General features: G+C 47.5%; 1 protein-coding gene and 1 pseudogene across 1 annotated transcript in view; one reads left to right on the forward strand and one right to left on the reverse strand.

The window, feature by feature from the left end:
* Positions 1-21,290, reverse strand: part of TMTC1 (transmembrane O-mannosyltransferase targeting cadherins 1) — a 1,779,343-nt gene that overhangs the window by 1,198,512 nt on the left and 559,541 nt on the right. The gene's annotated exons all lie outside the window — the stretch shown is intronic.
* Positions 4,013-5,852, forward strand: LOC138513574 (GPI ethanolamine phosphate transferase 1 pseudogene; annotated as a pseudogene).

A 21,290-nucleotide genomic window follows, 5' to 3' on the forward strand; every position in this document is an offset into this window, starting at 1 on the left:
GGCAGTTGGGGGAAGGTTCCGAAAGTGTCCAAAAGATGAAACAAGGGGAGCAAGAAGGGAGTAATGATGCGATGACATTGGCTAACAGAGAGGAAAACATAGATCATGGCTGATGCCCGGCCGGCCCTGGGTGTGGGCACCCTTAACATGCGGGGGCTGAACACCCCCATGAAGAGGTCCCTGGTTCATAGGGAGTTTAGGAGGGCGAAACTGGACCTGCTCTTTCTGCAGGAGACACACTGGGCAAAGGGGAAAGAGCCTAGAATGCGAGGGGGAGGAATTGGGGAGGTCTTTCATGCCTCCCACAAGGCCAAAAAAAGAGGGGTGGCCATATTGGTGGCAAGGGACATGGACTTCGAGAAGGAGGCCATCCAGAGAGACCCCGAGGGGCGGTACCTGATGGTGCGGGGGTTCCTTGCAGGGCTCCCCCCTGACTCTAGCAGTAGTGTACAGTCCTAACGAAGGTCAGGCCCAATTCTGGGAGGAGGTAGGGGACAAGCTGAGGTTGTTTGTGCAGGGCCCACTGGTGGTGGGGGGAGATTTTAACATGGTCCTAGACCCAACTATAGACAGAAGACGGGTTGGCCCCCAGAACCTCAGACCCGCGGATGAGGCCATGGCGCAGCACTTCCAGGGGGTTAATAGGGACCTAGGACTGTCGGATACGATTCCATCTCCCAGATTAGGGACCCCCTCCTTTACCTACTACTCAGCCATTCATAACTCGTTTGCGAGAATAGACCTCATCTTGGTGGACGAGGTCCTCATTCCATATGTAGCGTGCTATAGGATAGACCCAGTCCCCTGGTCGGATCACGACATGGTCTGAGTCACCTTAATGCTGGGTTGGTGTGAAGAACGTAGAGGGCGCTGGAAATGCAATGATGCCCTATTAAGAGATGAGGTACTCGCCCAGGAGATCCTGGACTCCATAGCGGAGTTCTTTGAGTTTAATGATAACCGGGAGGTGGCCTTGCACACACTTTGGGACGCCTTTAAGGCAACCCTCCGGGGAGTCCTCATAAAAATAGGCTCCATGAAGAAGAGGGAGAGGGAAGCCCAGGAGAAATCCCTGCGGGGTAAAATAGCCTGTCTCCAGCCGGGGAGATCCCCGGACCAGGCTTTAGAGCATGACCGTGTGGCTGTACTGGAGGACTACCGGCTCCAACTGAAAGATCTGCTCCTACACAAAACCGAGAGGAGCCTCTTAATGGTGAAAAAAAAATACTATGAGAAGGGGGACAAAGCGGATAAGATCTTAGCCTGGAAGCTAAGGGAGGTCCAGAGAAGCAGAAGGGTGAAGGAGGTGAGGGATACCCAGGGCCATCTCGTCCGTGACTCCTCCCATGTAGGAGAGGCCTTTCGCCAATACTACAGAACCCTCTACTCCTCGGAGTATGATGGGGATGATACCCAGATAGAGGATTTCCTGAACTCCATACAGATCCCATCCCTTTCGCGGGAGATGACAGAGGGGTTGGAGGGCCCGGTGACCGAAGATGAGATTGACAAGGTGATAGGTGGGATGAAGGTGGGACCCTCCCCCGGGGATGACGGCTTCACCGTCTATTTCTATAAAAGATTCCGCTCCACCCTAGCCCCGTTCTTAGCAAGAGTCTTCAATGCATCCTCCCCGAGTCCATGATGGGGGCCATAATAGCAGTTCTGTCCAAGGAGGGGAGGGACCCCGCGGAATGCTCCTCATATCGTCCCATATCTCTGTTAAATATTGACGTCAAGATTCTGGCCAAGGTGGTGGGGAGGCGGATGAAGGGAATTATGCCAAAGCTAATCCATGGCGACCAAGTGGGCTTTATTACGGGAAGGCAAGGGTCGGACAATATACACAAGACAATAGCCCTGCTCCACTTTGCCCAAACGTCGGGGCTAAACGCATGTGTTCTCTCCCTGGACTCGGAGAAGGCCTTCGAAAGGGTCGAGTGGCGATACATGGGGCTCCTCCTCCAGAGGATGGGCTTCGGGCCTCACATCATGAGCTAGGTGTCCGCCCTCTATAGGGCCCCCACGGCAAGGGTTCAGGTGAACGGGAGCCTGTCCGAACCATTCCCCCTCTCCCGAGGGACAAGGCAGGGCTGCCCTCTCTCCCCCCTGATAAACGTCCTCACGATGGAGGCATTGGCAATAGCGATTAGAGCTCACCTGGACATCAGGGGGATCAGAAGGGGTGATGTTGAATTCAAACTTTCCCTGTTTGCAGATGACATCTTGGCCTATCTGGTGGACCCTGGCGCATCACTTCCCCCCTTCCTGGCGCTGGTGGCCGTGTTCGGTCGCTTCTCAGGTCTGAAGATAAACGCTGCAAAATCTGTCTTGCTCCCTATGAGGACAATAGACCCGGGGCTCGACCCTCTGGACTGGTTTCACGGGATTAAAGTGGATAAGGCCGCTGTACGGTACCTGGGGGTACTCCTCACCAGAGATATATCGAAATTGAGCGCTGCCAACTATGATCCCATGATGGCAGAGATCAGATTTGAGGAGATGGGACAAGATGATCCTATCGTGGTATGGCCGAATGACTGCAGTAAAAATGAATATATTACCACGGCTTCTCTACCTCTTCACGGCTCTCCCAACCAACATCACAGCCCAGACTTATAGAGAGCTACAAAAGGGGGTTCGGGACTTTGTGTGGCAGGGGAAAACCCCGAGAATAGGAAGGACCACCTTGACTCTGCCTAGGGAGGAGGGAAGATTTGGGCTCCCGGACTTTTACCTCTACTTTTGTGCCGCCCAACATGCCCGTCCTACTGGAGCATATGAAAGAGGGAATGGGGACGTATTGGTCATACTTGGAAGACATGGATGCCCATCCCCTGAAGGTCTGAGACCTCGTGGGCCCCTCGCAGGTCGATTCCGCAACACTTAAGGTCCCACCCGACCCTGGGAGTCCTCTGGGTCATTTGGAGAGAGGGCCCCCGACTGCTCACCTCACCACCTGGCTGTCCCCGATGACCTCTCTCTGGGGCCACCCCCTTAGATCGGGAGGCAGAGGGTTCCGGCACTCTCAGGAATGATCGGATAAGGGAATGGAATGGGCTGGGCAGTTGTTCAGAGAAGGGGAATTCCTAACCTACGAGGACCTGAGGGACGCTCTCGGAAGAGATTCGCTATCTATCCATCTTCGAATACCTCTGCCTGAAGGGCATCCTCTGCAACCCGGCATGGGGCCCGAACCCGAGGAGACAACTGACCCCCTTCGAGAAACTCCTCGGCCTGGCGACCTCAACGAAGGGGGCGGTTCCAGCACGTAACACCTACGACCTTCAATGCAGAAGGAACTTTCGTATGTTTTGGAACAACCTAGCAGAGGAAGAGATCTCCGTGGACTCCTGGGCCAGAATCTTCAAGATAGCATTTCACGGAAACTTGCTTACCTCGGACATGGAACATAACTTTAAGGTGTTACAGGGGTGGCATAGGGACCCCGCGAAGTTGTCGAGGATGTTCACGGGGGTCTCGCCTAGGTGCCCGAGAGGATGCGGACAGACTGGCACCAGAGGACACATGTGGTGGCTCTGCCCGAAAGTTCAGGACTACTGGGGTTCAGTGCGGGATTGGATGGGGGAAGTAATAGAAGAACGTTTGCCACTAAATCCCTTAACAATGTTGTTGGGTCTCCCCCCGGAGGAAACAGAGTTATATCGATACCCTAGGATGTGGGAAACCATGCTGAGGGCGGGCAGAGTGGCCCTTGCCCAGAAGTGGAAAAGCCCCGAGCCCCCCTCCAAAGAGGACTGGCTGCTAAAAGTGAAAAATATGTTCTTGATGGACAAACTGACTGCGATGGTGAACAAAGAAAGTAGCACGTTCCTCACAAACTGGTATGGTGTGCAGCAGTCTTGGGGCTGGGACGTTCATTGATTTTGACGCCAGGCTTCCGGCCTGAACGAGCCAGGATTGACCCCGAAAGGAGAGACAACACACCAGGGAACCCACGACCTGGGGAAAAGCGGCATCTAACCAACAGATGAAAGGCCCCAAATCGCATCATCTCCACAGTGTCAGTGGGTGCCCTCCAGTATGGATTTGCCACGGTTGGTGCATTAATAATCTTCTTTCTGCTCATCCAGTCCTCCCCGTGGACGTACTACATCTATTGCCTCCTGCCTGTCCGAATGTGGTATGCGGTTGCTTGAGAGTCTACGCTTATTGGGGATCTCATCAAATGTTTGCAGACCTTTTCCCTGTGTTATACCATATCACTCTTACTTCTGTTGGCTCTAGGAGTTGAAATTTTGGTCCTCAGCTTCTTTTATCGCTCCATGCTAACTGCAGGTCTTGTTGCATTTGCCGGCTGGCCTCTTACTACAGGACTCAACACCCACCATAAGATGACAGCATTGAGCTGGGCTGTTTTATGTCTGCTACTGGCAGCGTTTCCCCTGATGCCTGTTATTGGAAGAGAGCCTAACATCACTCTAGTCACTGTTTCCGGTTTGCTAGCCCTACTGATCGCCGCCACCTGCGTGGTAGCTCTCTGGAACAGCCAAGCCAAATATGTGTCGAGCTACAGTCTTACTATTCACCTCTGTCAGATGCTGAGCCTTGCAGCTTCTGTATACGTTGTGAACAATACTCATGGCAGCTTAAGTCAGAAACTAGGACTACCCTTTATAAATCAGGTAGTCAGCTGGACCACGCTTGGCTCCTCCTTGGTGGTTCCTCTTCTGAGCCCCACACTGCTGTTCCGACGGCTGCTCGCCATAGCTCTCTCCTTGATGGCCTCCTACCTGCTTCTCAGCACAGGATACGAAGCCCTGTTTCCCCTCATTCTGTCCTGCTTGATGTATGTATGGCTAAACATAGAACAAGAAGTGGTGCAGACCGATAGACTGCCAGTGAGGCAGAAGCTCAGCAGTGCTGACTTCTCGTGGAGTATCAATATTTCTCATGTTCGACAGCTGCATCTGGATGACGTCCGGAGGTCCTATTTCTTTGTTTTCTTCATTGTGACAGCATTCTTTGGAACTGGAAACATTGCAGCGATAAACAGCTTTGATCCCGCTTCTGTTTATTGCTTTATGACCTTCTTCAATCCTTTTGCGATGGGAGCACTGATGATGTCGAAGATTTTAATTCCTTTTGTACTCGTGATGTGTGCCTTTGAAACTGTTCAGGTCTCCGCTCAACTTTCTGCCAAAAGTTTTTTCCTCATCGTCCTGGTGATATCAAACATCATGGCACTGCATTTCTTCTTTTTGGTTAAAGATTATGGGAGCTGGTCAGACATTGGCGCAAGCATCAGCCACTACGTCATAGTGATGTCCATGACCAGGTTTCTGATGCTCCTCAGTGGACTGGCCCAAGTGCTGACGGCAAAGAGAATCCAACTTTGGGGCCAAACCAAGCACCACATGACCTAGCCTCGAGGCAGGCTATGCTTTCGAAAACCAAGTGCCACCTGAATTTGAGATGGACTCTACTGGCTACCAGTTGTTTATAAACTACTGAAGAGTGCAGCAGCCTACTGCGCAGTTACAAGTGATCGAATTGCTTTGCTTCAAAGATCTGGAATATTCGAATAGGCTCGTCCAACCGCTGGCTCTGAAAATTTCTGGTGGCTCAGGAGGCAGGGTGCCCTTTTTTCCTCCTCTTTGTTTTTCTCCTCCATGGGATAGAAACACGGTGATTGTGTCCTTAGATACTAAATAATCAATGAGCATTAATTATCTATTGTTCTTGGTTACTGAAAGTCATCTCTCAAGCGCAATTTTGTGTATTTTCATCTGCGAACAGCTAGGTCTCTTCCCAATTTCAGGACATGTGCATATCAGCGCTGTGAGGCGCTGTGTTCTACCATTCCCTTCCTGCCTGCCATGCACTGTAAACATTGTACATCAAATCTATCGCTTGAAGACTCGAACAAATATTACAGCACAGCACACAATCACTCTTTGAGAGCATTCCGTGGCTTGCGCTGTGTTCCATGTTATAACTTTTTAAAGCAGAAACATAGAGAAGTTGCACTCTTGGATACTTCTTTTGTAACATGTTCTGGTACTGTATGGTTGTTTACAATATAAAACCTTTTTTACATTAAAAAAAAGTTATCAAGATGGGATCCCCTTACAGAATGGATTTTAATTCTTAGCACAAAGGGAATCATACCTCCTACCACGCCTTCATCTTCCACACTTGTGATTTCAAATGCGCAGACCTAGCTGGACAGTATCTGGGAACTGTACAATAAGAGGATGGGGTACCTAGTGAAAGGGGAAGGAGAATAGAAGTAGAGTGTATGTTGTTGCTATTGGCCAGCCTAGTGTTCCTCGAGGAGGAGTGTGCTCGGCTCTTTCATCAAATGCCAGAGGCAGGAACTCAACCTAGTGCCTATAGGAGTTCTTTCCACAGTGTGGGATTCCAGAATGGGAACTGCCTGGTTTATAGTTTTTTTCCACCTTGTACTTCTTGGATTCCAGTCCTGCAAAGTCTTCCCTCCTGGGGATGCTGGCCATCTTGAATGTGATACAGGCTTGGAGAGGTAGGCGATAAAGTTCCTTGAATGTGGGGACGATGCACATTTAATGTTTTCAGTTATGCAGGTGGTGTGCTAAGACATGCTATACAGCTTTCAGCAGGGCCATGTTGGTGGCATGAATACCTGCAAGGTGGGAATTGCCACCGTCCAGGTGGGGGCGCACCAGGGTTTGGATTTCAAGGACCGTTCTGATGTGCAAGGGTAGGAGGTATGACTTGGCTGTGGATCGGGAGAGAGCTGGTACTAGGCTGTCTGGGTGTTCTTTCCAATGAAAGGTCAAACATGTTGCTAAAGCCTAGCAATACAATGCTTGGGCCGGGATGTTGGAAGGATCAGTTGAATTCATTATTTTTCAACAATTTCTACATTTCTGGATTTCAGTGCCTTTGGTGGCACCTACAGGGAGGATGAATTCCGTCTTCATTTGGTTGAGCATCAGGTAGGCACTTGGCATCCAGGTTTTGATGAGGGAAAAGCACTGTTTAAGATGGTCGATGTCGTTGACAAATTTGACCTCCCCGCAGAGCCATGTGTAATCAGCATTCTAGTCGATTTTTACTTTGATGTTGGCAGAAGCACTCCCAATGGCTCCATGTAGAGTTGGAAGATGGCTGGTGCCACCCCACAAGGCGCCAGGTATCATTTGTCTCTGGAAGGGTCAATCTGGGAGGGCTTGTGATTAGAGAGGTCTGAGTTGCAATCAAGGGTGTTGAGCAATGGCATTTAGGAGACCCGGAAGAATGTGGAAGAGAAGTTGTGCAGGACCAGAAGGCAGGGGTTTTTAGTGCATGCTAAAGAGTGTGTCATTAATGGCCTAGACGGTGGCGGTGAAGGTGTTGTATTTGGGTTAGAAGCCAATCTGGTCATCTTGAAAGAGGTTATGTTGGGTGGGTTATGTTGGGTGAAATGTTCATATAGTTGGCGGATTACGTTCTTGATGATCTTCCCAGTGAAGGGAAGATGGTTGATGGGGTGAACTGTTAGGTTGTAAGGGTCAAGAGTAAGCATCTCTAGGAAGAGAAATGTCAGACAGTCTACAGTCCATTGGGGAAGATGCCCTGGTTGAGCATCGATAACGGGGAGAAGAGGAATGAGTGGGATTTCAGTTGTGTTCTTCAGGATGTTGGCAGTTATGAAGTAGCTTGCAGAAGAGGTTCCCTTGAGGGCTGCCCGAATGTTAGTGAGTGCTTCTAGAGTCACAAACCTTAATTCACACCATCCTGAGACAAACCAAAGTCCAGAAGGGAATTTGGAACACAATCCCAAATGTTGTGTTCCTTTATGAAACTCGCTCTTTAAGTGGGTATACATGTAGTACTGAACAAACTGGTTATCCTTCATCCAATTGTAGTAAATCTGGAGGATACATTGATATATAAATGTCTGAAAATTAATGGAAAGTTATCGTTTATGAAAGCTGTAACATGTGCAAAAAGAAATTCTTCATAAATGGAACGCAAAAATGCATATGGGATATGCGGTCGCAACATTTCATAAACTTGGCAAATTTTTAAAGGTGGTCGTAGAGGTAGTACACACATGCACATACATTAAGACGCATGGAATCTGTGGGACTTGATGGAAAAGAAGCCTTCATACTGTAAACATCAAAGGGCCACAGATGTGACTGCTCTGTCCCTCTCTTTATCCATCTCTACTTTTCTACCCGTTTGGTGTTCCTTGTGCTGCTACTGCTTCTGCTTCTGCTTTCCTGTCGATTAGATAGAATGCTGATTGATAGATCTGAAACATTTCACTTTTCCCCCTTGCTGCAGTTACAATAAATGTCCTTTTAAGATCACATTTTATCTTGGCATGTTTGGTAGGACGTTATTGTTTATTTCCAAAAGAGAAAGCCTAGTAACAGATACAGATGCATATTCTGCCTCATGGAAGTGCGGCATTGATGGAAGCAAGGAGCCAATAAGGAGCCGATTGTTTCTCCCCACCACCTCTTGGACACTAGGATGCCATCTTCTGTCATAGCAGCATAGCTGAACTAAGAATCCTGCTAATGTGCGCAAAGCTCCTCCAGATGCACCAGGAGGATCCTGCCTTGCGGCACGCGAGTCAATATAGCCAACCAAGAGTCCGGCCTCAGAGGGGCCATCATTGGCAGCACCTGATCACTGCCAACTTCCAAGGTGATTATCTTCTACCAGGGGTAATTACAACGTTTTAGAAACGACAACAGAGTGTTGCTTCATGAAAGGGATCACAAAATCAGATATCATACCTAGTTCTGTTATAATCCTCTACGTACACAATCCCTCACGGACAACAGGAATGGTAAAATGGGACCAATGCAGCCCATTGTACTGCATCACACAAAGGTACTTCTCATGGTGAAGGTACCAATGGTGGCGGGCATGAGCTGCATGCCAACCACGCCTGGCTATGGCACTATGGGTCCCCGAAACCCTGCGTCTAATGTGAACACTGGAAAAGAGTATAACAAGCAGCTCATGAAGTTGGCAGAGCTCGCATAAAATGATGGTCCTCATGATAGATGGGGGGTATGCATGGCATCTGATGTATACCAGCTATGATTGGCCAGAGAATGATTCTGGAGGCAGTGAAGACTGGGTAGGAGGAACTGTTCGGAAGAAACAGGTCATTGTCTTAAGGGAACTCCTTCAGTTCACTCCAGCCAGTTTTTTTTTATTTGAACGCTCAAATAATGCAGTACCGCTTTAGGGAGCATAGCAAATGCCCATCTCTGGCTGAACTGTCAGAGCTGTCATTAGTTCCACCATGATGTGCACGATAGCGGGACCAGCCCAGGTGTCATCAACTTGCATGGGGCTTACCCCTTGCAGAATGGCAACTCCAGCAGTTGGCTACCACTGCCCTGGTGTAGGGTTCCCCTGCAGCACTCCTGCCCGGACCCCATCGAAAGGCAGAGCGCCAGGCTACATTATATGGCACTAACTTCATAACAACGTCACTGCAGCCACTACTGAAAGCCGTCTGACACAACACATTACATCGCTAATTAAGGGGACTATTTATTGAGAGCCTGGATATGTAAAACAAGGGCCCCGCCCGCCTCTTGGAGGTGTCTTCCTCCTGAACCAGCCCCCCGGGTTGAATATTGACTAATACTGGAGAGGGGGTGGAGGGGTGTTGGGTTTCCTGTCTGAGAAGAGTTGTCTGCATAACTGTTCTCACCCTGACACTTTACAGCACTCCCCAACATTACCTTGCGCTACCTGTTTCCAGCTCAGAAAGTGGCTATTAAATCTCTTTCTAATAAAACAGGTTATTTGCCTTGCTCAGCTGGGTTTTATATAACATCATAAAATCACCCATTAGGCGTACCCATTTTTCGTTCTGGAGAGGCTGCTAAAAAAAAAATCACACAGGAGTATTTTAATCAATATGAGTGTAGCTATTAGTGTTCAATGTTCTCATGAAACATGTTGATAATTTGCCCGCAGATAAAATGTGTTGATATACAAAAATAACAAGCAATTCATAAATACTGAATACCTCAAGTGATGTTATTTAATGTAGCCTGATGCCCATCGGTTTATTGTAATGCTACACCCACATTCTCCATTAAAGTAACGGACTACATGTACATAGCCGGTGTATGTATGAAATAACCCAAAAATGGGCTCCCCGGGTCCTGCCAGCTATAGCTCAGCGATGTCACCTCTCTCCCCAACTGCGACGGACAATGGTTGTGTCCACTTAAAAATGGTGACCACTAACAGGAATGGGTCTTAGTCATTTCTCTTATACATTTAGACACATTCCAAACAACCTGTCAAAACACCATTTAGGGGCTACGGGGACACTCATACATGCAGGACATGGTTGGGGTAAGTCTCCTAGACACACTAAATATGCCAAGGCCTTGTAACATAGTGCTTGGATGTACTTTACTGGACACATTCTAGCCATAACGAATTTAGACTCTGAAAAGGCCTTCAAAGCACTAGCCCTTTCTATGGGCAGTACTTGACAGCATGGGCTTTTGGGCAGATCACAATGCTTGGGTTGGGCAGTTGTCCTGCTGTATTGCCAGAGCACAGGTTAATGGCACCGTGCAATATTAGGACTTGCCTCTGCTTTCTCTATGTCCTCCTGGCACTGCAGGGGCACTACCACCAACTGGGTCTGGCCAGGTGGCTTTCGCAACTGTAGAAGGCATATTGAGAGTGGGGGGATTAGGCTTGCTCAATGTCCCTACATATTTCTGGGCCTTCAAGCAGGTAGTGGCAAACAGACAGATGCTCAACGAGAGAAATGGCCTGTCCATATCACGTGGGAGAGATCACAATGTGCACGTTGCCCCAGTCAGCCAATAGTTGAATGCTGCAAGTTACATGAACATGCACCACTGGTGTCCGTATGAAGTGACATAACTGGGTAGAAAGGATAGAGAGGGAATGGAACACTTCTGGAAACGTAATGGGCAGTACTGACTTGCTGGAGGTGAGAAGCTCAGAGGTGTCAGCTACTTGAAGAAGAAAGATCTGCTTGCTTACAAATTGTGGTAAAAAAAAGGAAGCATTGGGGTCTTCCTTAAAACTGCAATAGAAAGAACAGCTTGAAAGGTTTGCTTCAATTGGGAAACACACTGTCTACTCAACAGTGGGAAAGGGTGGCTTGCCTGAGCATGAACCATTGGAGCACAACACACTAAAATCCGACATCAGAAACCAGACATTTGAAAGTTGTTTGAGCCTCTGACCAAACTCAAAGCTTATTGGTAGAATGATTTGGTGAGGTGATACCCATGACAGAGATTGGAGGAAGGCGCTCGTGGCCCTTAGAGAGGTCACAAGTAGTTCCAAACTTCAACGTAGTCAAGTTAAATTGCAACACAGTGCATAATACTTCAGAGAGAAGCTGCATAAACTAGGAGGATCGGCTGATGCAGCTATATTGTAATTGGCAGAACAGAACTGATTTCACACAATGTGGTCCTGTGCCATTCTACAGCAATACTGGATCAAAGTTCTCATAGAAATCTCAGAAGGAATGGCACAGACCGGAGAATAGGCTCAACATTGGTCCTTATGGGAAGTTTGGCAAAGAGGGGTTGCATGTGATACAAATGATATTTAATGATGGCTTAAGTGGTAGCAAAGAAAGGGTCAAGCTCCTCTACAGGGCCAAACGCAAGCCCACAGTGGTTAATTGACGGGGGAGAACAGAACAAATAATTCAGCTTGACAAACCTGTGTATAAGAACATGGGCTGCCCTCATAAGTTTGTCAGGGTCTGCAATAAATAGGTTGAGCGGGTGTGATCCTGGGTGGGCAGCAGCAGGACTGTGAGAAGAGTGAATGCACTTGACCCAACTTGCCATGTAGACCAGTTTTCTACAGAAGGATCTGTGATTTTAGGGCCGGATCTGGAACTGTTCATAATTAACACGCATCGCTAGTTCAGAAGCAGACATACATCAGATGCCTTCCTATATCAATCTCCCGGGGCTTCCTCACAGTTGGGTTCTCTTCAATACTCGTCATTCCCCTTCATGCACGGTTCTCACAGGCCCTGGTGTTACAAGGTTCTCAATGTTCTCTGGTTGGTCGTGTGGCCTTTTCTTTACCAAACCTCTGGTTGGAATCCAATTCACTTGGGCCTAGTACTGGTACTACTTCCACAATGTCAGCTTTTCAGAAATCTGGGAGAAATTGAAGTTCATACAAATATTTAAGAGACTGCTACTCAGACAACCTAAAGGACACTTCAGAGATTTAGGTTAAGTTCGGAACCCAGAGCTGGAAACCTAACATTGTGCAAGTAGTACCAGTACTAGGCCCAAGTGATTTGGATTCCAACCAGAGGTCTGGTAAAGAAAAGGCCACACAACCAATCAGAGAACATTGAGAACCTTGTAACACCAGGGCCTGGGAGAACCGTGCATGAAGGGGAATGACGAGTATTGAAGAGAACCCAACTGTGAGGAAGCCCCGGGGAGAATGATATGGGAAAGCATCTGATGTATGTCTGTTTCTGAACTAGTGATGGACTTTGAAAGGATAGTTTTATGAACCTTCTTTTGGCTAAACTTGGAGAGCGTTTTTGTTGTTGCTTAGGGCTAGACTGGAGCCTCAAGGACTCTCAGACCAGGTTTTAGTTTGCTATTCTCCATCACCTTTGGTCGTTGATGGTTAGAATAGAGAGTCACTGACCGAGTCCTATGAGAGTAGGTTAAGATGTTTCTGTTAGAATACCTCTTCAGCCTGCGGTGCAGGGACCACATGGGGAATACCCCTTTAACATAGCCCAGCCTTGGCACTAGTTTATTGAGAGTTTCCTTATTATTTCTAGAATACCTGCCTAGTGCCTATTGGTGTTTACCTAACCCAAATCCTTATATTGTGAATCTTCATAAAGACGTCATATAAATTATAAAATACAAACTCTTATTGGTCTTCATTTCTTGGCATCATCTCACTCTATACACTATTTTGTGGGTGCAGGAAATAAGCACTGTAAATACGTGCTTGGGAATGTGTGCAGTGTTTATTGTTGCTTGTTTATTATTTATGGTTTTAATGTAACCCTACTTTTTAATAGAGCATATAGTTGTTAGTGTGTTTATTATTTCTTGTTTTAGGAGAGGCAAACTCTCACAGCTGCTTTTCTGTTTTTACCATTAGGGAACTGCATGTCCCAGAATGCAATGGGCATATTAGGATATACTACACAATGCATCTTGAGACTGGTGATATTCGGGATGCCAGCCAGCCCATACTGTACCGTTAAACAATCTCCACTTTTCTGTGAAACCCTCTCCCACACAGCACCGGCTTCTTCAAAAATGCTGTTCAGCCGAAGGTGTCTTCCCCTCTTTCTCCTCCCCACTGCCACCAGCTCACATCCCAGCGAGTGCTCAGTGCTGAGGTCTACAATGTTCCCATCTGTGGAGGGTTGACGTAGGCATTTATTTCAAACATATTAAGTGTACAGGCACCATTTGTTCTCTATAACAGTGGTGGCTGCGCGCCTATCTGATGTACCATTGATAGATTGCAGAGCAGGCCTGGGGTGTGCCTGATAATTATTTTTTGAATTGCCATCCTGTTTTTTATTGGCTGTGCTTTCATATGCTTTTTTTCTGTGTGCAGGAAACAAGTTGAAGACAGAAGTACACGCGGTCAATGTGTATTCTTGTTAATTGTGCGTTCATCTCCTGCCAGTGGTAGTTGAATGGAATGGGAATTGTGATCCTGTATCAGGATTACCGCATGAAACTCGCACTTCCTTCTTGTTCGTGGGATTGAGGATTTGGTGAGGGGAATGGACAAGCGTTTGGACATTTCATGTTTCACTAGGCCTTCATGTTGGGGTAGAGGGAGGGGTGGGGCAGGGGAGACATTTTCTTGCAAGTTGCCCAAGTCAAGTTCACCTTAAAGGTACTCTGTGGGCAAAACCATGTGGGTGAACTAATAAAATACAAATAATAATGCATGCCCACACAAACACCCACATAGTTTAACATTTTATTTGATGTTTTATTTACAGTAAAAGCATTGATTCAGCCTGAAAGTCCACATACAGTATATATGTATTAATGTATAGTATGTCAATAAAGGAGTGCATATTGATTAGGCGAGTGCACTGGGATGACAGATAAAGCTACAGATGCGCACAGCGTAAGAACAGTGTCATTGATAATGACGGGAGCGGGGTTTGACCAGGATAGATGGGAGAGAATGCTGAGGTAGAAGTCATGTGGGCCCTGGGATGATGACAATAATATTTCAGTGTGCTGTGGTTCAATGCATGGAAGAGAGGCTGAGATTAACATGTTTTTCTTCTTCCAGGTTCTTCCTCGACCAGCCGCTTGAGCTCTACAGATAACCCCCATCCTGTTTTCGGACAGTCTCTATTAAAAGTTATTCAATGTACAGCACCCACGAGGACAATTTGAATAAAAAGACTGTGGACAAAGGGGACCACAATATCAAAATATATAACTGTTGTGCACAAGCGAGTTAGTAAAGTGCACAGTGCTGAGGTGCAAAATCAATCAGCATCCTTCAACAAGTCCAAATAACAATCTCTATCTAAGTATGACAGAAATGACAGCATATATAACCAGTCTCTGTTTTCATTTCTCCAAGTCACTCCAACGTGATTGAGCTAGAATACCTAAAAATCATTTGGAGTGGAATCAATCATGACACCTTTCAATATCAATTTGTCAGATTTATGGACTCAGCCCTCAGTGAGTGCACTCAATCACTGGTCGCTCTAAACCATACATCGTCAATGTAAAGGTGCCGGAGGGGGGTGTCTGTAATTCCGCTCTCTATATGGTCGAGGAGAGGTACAGAGGACTCCAGCAAAGATTCTCTATTATTGGTATCGTGGTCGAGCAATCAAGGCCTAGCTTCTCCCAAGCACCCACAAAGCAATGTCCGCACACTGTATCGGTTAAAACACAGTCTTTATATGATTAATATTCAAAGGTATATACAATATCACGATAACGCACTGTGTGCTCGGAAAATCAACAATGATCAATATATGCAGTTCTAAAGTGGTACCACAACGATTATTAGATCTCATTAAAGTGCATCAACTATACTGTCAAAATGTCACACAGATCAATAAAGAGGAAACCAGCAGTAGAGAGAGGAAGGAAAGCAAGATGGTTGAACAATCGGCAGAATACTGGCCACTACCGTTAAACACAGCTCTGTGTGGAGATCCCCCCACCTGGGCAACCTGTAGAATAAAAATACAAGCCCAGTCCATATATTGTTCACACTAGACTTCCCAATAGTTCTGCAACCCCAAAGTACCTGGCGTTGTAGCGTTCCTCGTCGGGGAATTGACGTCCAACGGAGAACAGGTCGAGCTACGACGGTGAAGTGGCCACGTCATTCCTAGCGGTGCTCGTTCACGGGGAAGCGTAAACATCCTGCAAGGAAGAGGCGTGCGAGGCACCTCGGTGTCGATAGTTCGGGACCGCAAAGAGTTTGAAGAACTGTGGCCCAGCAAGGGCATTGAGTCGTCGGCGTCTGTGGTCTTTGGGTGGCGGGAAACCCACCGGTGGATGCTCCTCGGCGGGTTGACGGTCAGGCCTTCTCCAGCAGGATACAGCGCTGATGATGTGGACGAGAGCGTCCTTGGATCAAATGAAGTTCTTAGGCAAAACGGGAGCATGGCAGCTCCAGTCGGCGACAGTGGCGGACAACAGTCCGGGCGCTTCTCTGTGATTCTGCGGCGGTCCCCGACTCGGGTCGGCAGCATGTCGAAGGTCTGTCTACCAGGGAGCTTTGGCAAAGATCAGCTGGTGCACGATGGTCCCTCGTAGCTCAGGAAGAGGGCATTTTACCAGGTCCTCTCTGGGTCAGTCCTTGGAGACACAGCAGCTTTCTGATTATGAAGGAGAGCAACAGCAATTCTTCTCATCCAGCAGGGTTTCAAGGTCAAGCGTCGTTTTCACTCCAGTTACTCTTCGTAGTTTGGACTTCCGCTCTGAACACTTCTGAACACGATTCCTAGCAGTGAGAAGTCCCCAGATATACTGTTGATCTCCCATTCATTCCGCTGGGTCACGCTTAAGCATCCAATCACTACGAAAGGCATCCATGCAGGCAGGCAACCAATCAGGTGCTTAGTGCATTCAGGCCATTCAATTCTCTCCAGACACTCACAACAAGTTATGTGTATGGGGACAAGTAACCAGCCATTCAACACTCCACACTGCATTCATACCAGTTTCGGGCAGGGCTGTCTCAGTCATTGTGTCAAACACCAGATACTAGACACCCACAACACAGAATGCATATTTGTCACACACTCCATTCACCCAGGTCCCACCCACAGGCGTACCCACAACATACGGTCATTGGGAAGGCTACAGCCAGTCTGGTCAGCACTTCCCCACACTACCATGTATGGAACTTCCACCCAACAGCCAGTTAAGGGGAAGGGACAGAGTCAGGGCTTCCCGGGACTTCGGGAAGATCAAGGTAACAGGCGATGGAAGGCAAGAGGCCACGGGGGCCATTTTGTCTCCATCAGGAATCTACCAATTCCAATAGCAGTGCCTGGGCATCCCAAAATGGAGGACGCTCAGGGTACCAGTCAATTCAGCAAAGGGCTGCCACCAGCCCATACCCTGCTCTGTGGGTCTGTGGGTCACACACAGGTGCCCAAAAACATACACTAGGGGCACAGGGTTGCACCCCTACCCATGGGTGTCATAAGGGTATCCCATGGGTCTGTTCACCAAAACCAAAGGAGAGAGCTGCACCGCCAGGAGTCCCACATGAACTCCTGTGCGGAAAACACGACAGAACATATGATAAAAAGTGGTAAAGGACAAGGATGCGGAGGCCCTGTCCCTCCGATGCATTTCCAGCATCACAGTCAACACCATGTGTTTCGGCCATATATTCGAGGATGCTGCCACCTAAATCCATTCTTCTATCTCATATACCAAGGCCTTCATCGGGACAAAAAACCGTTGTGAATCAACAACCAATGTGCCACACATACCTCTACTTCACAATGATTGTTCAAGTTTTCATATCTTGGATCTTGATTGATGTTGTAAATCCATCACATGTCCGAAAACAAAATTTAAATGTATGAAATAAAGATTGGTGTTTTTATACAGTTCAGACCCCTTTTATCCACAGTCTTTTTATTCAAATGTTACTCGTGGGTGCTGTTAATTGAATTGTGTATTGCTGGGTTAAGAGGACATAATTACTGAGGTTGGATCCGGTTTCCCCACTTGTATCTCTTAAAAGGTACACCCTGTTTCTAAGGCGGTGCGCATGCTGCTTCTTGCAGCACAGGCTATTGAAAATTGTCGTGGATATAGTGATATAGGGGAAGCCCTACAAGTGCCAGGCTCTTTTGCGAGCACCAATCATATCCTCCAGCTGAGGTCTTGGTATAAAGGAAAAGTAACATGCAGTATGTTGATGCCATGGTCCCTCAGAAATGAGAAGTCACCAGAACACAACACAACACATCAAACAGTACTGTAACCCCATGTCCAATATACGAGCTAATACTGTACTGCGATGGAGTAGCAGACATACTGTATAGTGGAGTAACTATCTGTTCTTCCGCCCAGCCTTAGCCTTTGTGGTGACTTTTCCTTCTTGTGCTGCTTAGTCTCTATTCAGAGATCAGTGCTATTAACAGGTCAGGTATGGCCACATAATATGTTAGGATTCGAACTAGCAGGATTGGTGGCATTTAGAATGTCTCTTTAGTGGTGCCAGGATCATGTGCCATTAAAGCAGACCTTCCATCATGCAAATTCCTAACTTTTTTTCTGTTGGGCACACGTGCAATCTGTTCTTTAAAAGAAAACCTCTCCCTTACACCACCAGCACCAGCTTCCTTCAAAGTGTGTTTGAGTTGATTTGTCCCTCCTTGTGCTGCCGATCCCTCCCCTATACATTCACACCTGGGCCCAGAGGATTAGACCCCGTGGTTTCTTTTTTTGGTGTGTGATTTTGCTTAAAAACAAACCTTACACAACACCAAACAGACTTATACAACAAATAACATCACAACAATCAGAAAAATAGAAAAACAAGGCACTATATATACATAATAATAATAAATAAATCACCAAGTTCCTGTCAATTGATCGAGTACATAGAATAAAAAATTATTCAAAGCTAAAATCAATGACACATTGGGCCTCATTACGACCCTGGCGGTAGGGGGTTAACGGAGCCGGTAGAGTTGCCAGCCCCGTTAACCCCCTACTGCCTCATTACGAGGTCTCCTCTCGGGACCCGCCAAGGACAGCTTGTAAAACCAGGCATCCTTAGCGCGTCCCAAAAGCAGACCAGGATGCAAACAACGGGCCCGTCATTAACGGGCCCGTTGTTTGCATCCTCCCCATTCCCATTTAGCCCCATAGGGCTCAAAGGGAACGGGGAGTTGCCAGGTCCGGGTTCCCTGAATGGGGAAATACTGGGCCCTCCAAGGTCAGAATGGCCCGGTATTTCCCCATTCAGGGAACCCGGACCCAGTACCCGGTATGGGGGTAGCCATGCCGCAAATAGCAGCATGGCTACCTCCATGGTCGTAATGAGGCCCATTATCTCTCCACATTAATCTGCACCAAATTAAATTCATTGCAAATTCCCAGTTCCTGCAGCCTTTGACCTTAAAACAACTAAGCGTGCTTTTAGTAAAAAAAAAGGGCAAACAGTGACCCAGTGCTTCAAAGTTTCTTAAATATCAGTATCATTACAAAACCTGCAATGTATTTAAGGTGTTCGGTGCCTGTGGGTTTTTCCAGTATTTTACCCTTTCCCTAGAATGGAATTGATTCAACCAGAAGTGTAGGAAGGTGGCCCGGACTCTGCAACACGGAAAACATTGAAGGTACAACGGAATGGTGTCTTTTTTTAGGAATAAAATTAGCATATTGCGTGTATGAAGAGTATGTTCCAATACTTTCCACTGTCTCAACCCAATCAAACCCAAACAATCTTCTTTTTACAACCCCTGGTCTGTATATTAACTCGTCTTCAGAGCTCCCAATTAATATTAGCACATCATGCATCCGACTAGACTCTTCCATTATAATGCGATTCAAATTCCTGTCTTTGCCTCGGGATACTGGACTTTCCTATAGGTCGACAGTTGTCTCCTTGTTAGATGTGCCTTCAGAGAAGTCAAAGTTCATGCCTGATAACCGAATTAGGAATTGCCGAATAAATATTCAGCACCTCCTTCCATAATTTGCCTTGCATTATATTGTGCATGTTCTCGACATCTAATAGACATATACCCAGTCCATACAACCAAATCAGTTCTATTTTAGCCAGGTAGAACCAAACAACAGGCAAAATAGAAAATGTGCACATTCTTGCAAACAGACATTTGATTTGAGGAGTAAGTGTTCTCATTTTTGCATAAAGGCAATCCCTCCGCATAACCATAGAGGCGTTGTTACCGAAGTATCTAAAGGATGTTACTAGTTCCAGTCTCTGGGAGCCCATTACGTTTAGGGCACCTAGAGAACACTAACACTTTCTACTTCATTCCGTTGGGTAACACATTGTTTTCGAGAGCATACTTATAAAAAATATTCAGCTTGCGTTGTAAACCCATCACCGTTTGGTGAAAAGAATGAAATTGTCGGAAAAGGCTAGCCAGTCCAACCTAAGACTTCCAAGCCTTGCCGGAGAGATAGCTGAACTCTGCCTCAGATAATCCACATCACAAACATACAGATTAAAAAGGGTCGGAGCTAGTGTGCACCCTTGATTAAATCCTACTTATGAATAAATGATCCAGGAGAGAGAACCCTCTCGAGTCAAATGTACCTGGGAAGGTGGTACCTGTATGCAGAAGGGCAAGCAATTGCACCATCTTTTTTAGGAATATTCACCTTAAAGAGTTTTGACCACAACACTGATCTAACCACACAGTCAAACACACTAGACATGTCCAGGGAGGCCATATAGACTGCCCGGACATGGTTGTGTTGAACATTGTGGTGTAGATGAGCAAGAATGGTTGCATTAAGGGAAATCCCCAGTTTCTTCCTAAAACCCAACTGAAATCGAGACAGAGCTTGAGACTGCTTTATACTGTAATTAAGATCCCTCGAAAGCAACATAGCAAACACCTTACTGATCGTGCCATTTAAGGCAATTGGCATATAATTTCTTGGATCCAAGAGGTCACCCTTTTTAAAGATCAGTATGATGATGGACTGTAGCCAAGACAAGGAAATTACATGAGTCCTGAATAGCTGATCAAACATTAGATTTAAAAGATCTGCCCAGGCAGGAGGGGAGTCTCTCAAAACAACCAGAGGGGTGCCATCCGGCGCAGGAGCCTGGGAAGGTTCAAGATGGTCTATAGCCCAGATTATGTCATCTTCATCCCATGGACAAGTATCCCAACTGATCGGACACAAAGAAGGATCTTTATATTTAGTAAAAGCTTCAGGTAAGGGGTATGTCTTCTCATAAAAATCAACCAAGGTGTGTTCAGTAATCAGGGCATCCACAGCGATCCCCTTTAATCTCAAAGTGCGATTGATAGTGGCCCAACATGTGCCTTCCCTGCCGTTACATAGTTGTTGCAAAATGGACTAGTTGTCCTTAACATGTAAATCCATCTTCAGTGATATAACTAAGTTCTTGTACTTTTGACACACCCTCTTCCTCACCATGATATTGTCATGTCACGCGGGAGACTGGGGTCTGCCGCTCCCATTTCCTCCTGGCGAGTCTACCCGCGCGTTCGCGTCTGGGGACTCGCCGGGAGGGGAGCGACGGGTTACGGGGCCGGCGGCCTTCGGCGCATGCGCGGAGGCCCTCTCTCTCGGTTCCGCGCATGCGCCGTGGGGGCTTGCCTCCCAAGCCTCGCTCTGGGTTCGCCGGCGCCCGGAAACGGAACGGTTTGCGTTCCAGGCCTCTCGGGCGCCGGCGGCCCATAAAAGAGGCCGCGAGTCAAAGCGGGCCGCGTCTCAACACGGTTCGCTTTGCTCACCTCGTTGTTCCTGCCCAGCCTTACCTGTGGCCTGTCCTGGGCCTGCCTGCCTCCAGCCTTACCTGTGGCCTGCCCTAGGCCTGCCTGCCTTCAGCCTTACCTGTGGCCTGTCCTGGGCCTGCCTGCCTTCAGCCTTACCTGTGGCCTGTCCTGGGCCTGCCTGCCTCCAGCCTTACCTGTGGCCTGTCCTGGGCCTGCCTAACTCCAGCCTTACCTGTGGCCTGTCCTGGGCCTGCCTACCTCCAGCCTTACCTGTGGCCTGTCCTGGGCCTGCCTACCTCCAGCCTTACCTGTGGCCTGTCCTGGGCCTGCCTGCCTC

This window comes from Ambystoma mexicanum, chromosome 12, assembly GCF_040938575.1.
Source record: "Ambystoma mexicanum isolate Mex_15411 chromosome 12, UKY_AmexF1_1, whole genome shotgun sequence".
Lineage (NCBI taxonomy): Eukaryota > Metazoa > Chordata > Amphibia > Caudata > Ambystomatidae > Ambystoma > Ambystoma mexicanum.